We start from the raw sequence: 1278 nt of genomic DNA, 5'->3' as shown, positions 1-1278 counted from the left end.
AAGTCCGTTGGCTTTGCTGCTCGCGTGGAGGTTGAGTTGGGTTTAGGACATTCTGGCTACTCCATCTCAAGTTGGGATGGACATTCGGCTCATAGTATGTGTTTGTCTGCCTGTAATGTTGAAAGGCAGCACAAGACTCGAAGGGACTAGGACATATTTCTGAGACATGTCCCTCAGATCCACATCTTCTACAGACGAAAGGACCGTCTGAAACAGCATTCACATGATACATCCCTCCTTTTGAAGCTCCTCCCAACTCGTATTTGTCAAACCTCGCCGTGAGAGCCTCTAATGCACTACGAAGGGGATTCAAGACTCCTCCTCGATTGCCTCTCGAATTCCCATATTCGACTTTATGGGTGGCTAAGCCATCAATGATCTTCCACCCGTTAGTCTCTCCTATATTCTCGAAAATCGGCCATTGGGCATGCAGATCCAAAATAGCCCTCGATCGTCATACAGCCCGTTATAGAACTGATTGCAAAGACTCCATTTTTCGAACCCATGGTGCGGAATAGTTCGCACCAGCTTCTTGAAACGGACCCATGCTTCATGAAAGTTCTCATCAGGTCCCTATTTAAAGCTCGTGATCTGAGCTCTAATGGCATTCGTCTTCGAGGCAGAGAAGTATTTCTTGTAGAATGCCAAGGCCAAAGAATTCCAGTCGGTGATCCCATGAGCGGCTCGATCCAGATCTCTGTACCACTCCCTTGCAGCATCACGGAGTGAGAATATAAACATGGTCTCCTTTATCTGGTCCTGGGTCACACCGGTCGGTGGGGGTATAGAGCAGCAATAATCGATAAATATCTCCATATGCTTGGTTGCATCTTCATTTGCAGCACCCCCGAACTGGTTCCTCTCAACTAAGTTGATATAGGAAGGCTTCGGTTCGAATTTCCTATCAGCTCCAGGTAATTCGAACCCCTTGTATAGATTTGCAGCTGTCGGCTCAGAATGACTTGCTATAGTTGCTTCTTCAGCCATGACTGGAATTTCCGGAGATGTGACTGTCTCAGCTGAAGAGGTAGAAGCAGGAGACGTAGGTGGGTCTTCTTCGAACAGTTCGTTCTCGTAGTAACTAGACAGAGTACTCAGCTCTTCCTCTGTCGGTAATACTCTAGATGATCGTCTCAACTCACGCAAGGTCTTCTCAATCTCAGGATTAAAAGGTACTAATTCACCACCCTGTGACCTGCGCATAAGAAGAAACTACAAAAAGAATATAAGAAAAGTTTAAGGAACGTATGTCCCTTAAACTAAGAAATAGACTAAAAT

The 1278-nt window shown here is 45.9% G+C and overlaps 1 non-coding gene across 1 annotated transcript; it reads left to right on the top strand.

Moving 5' to 3' along the window:
* The first annotated feature begins 499 nt into the window (after window positions 1–499).
* On the top strand, window positions 500–606 carry LOC141625650 (small nucleolar RNA R71). Its single transcript, XR_012535419.1, has one exon. It is a non-coding gene; the product is annotated as a small nucleolar RNA R71 (small nucleolar RNA).
* The last annotated feature ends 672 nt before the right edge of the window (window positions 607–1278 follow it).

This window comes from Silene latifolia, chromosome X, assembly GCF_048544455.1.
Source record: "Silene latifolia isolate original U9 population chromosome X, ASM4854445v1, whole genome shotgun sequence".
Classification (NCBI taxonomy): domain Eukaryota; kingdom Viridiplantae; phylum Streptophyta; class Magnoliopsida; order Caryophyllales; family Caryophyllaceae; genus Silene; species Silene latifolia.
This window is presented reverse-complemented; position numbering and strand designations above follow the sequence as displayed.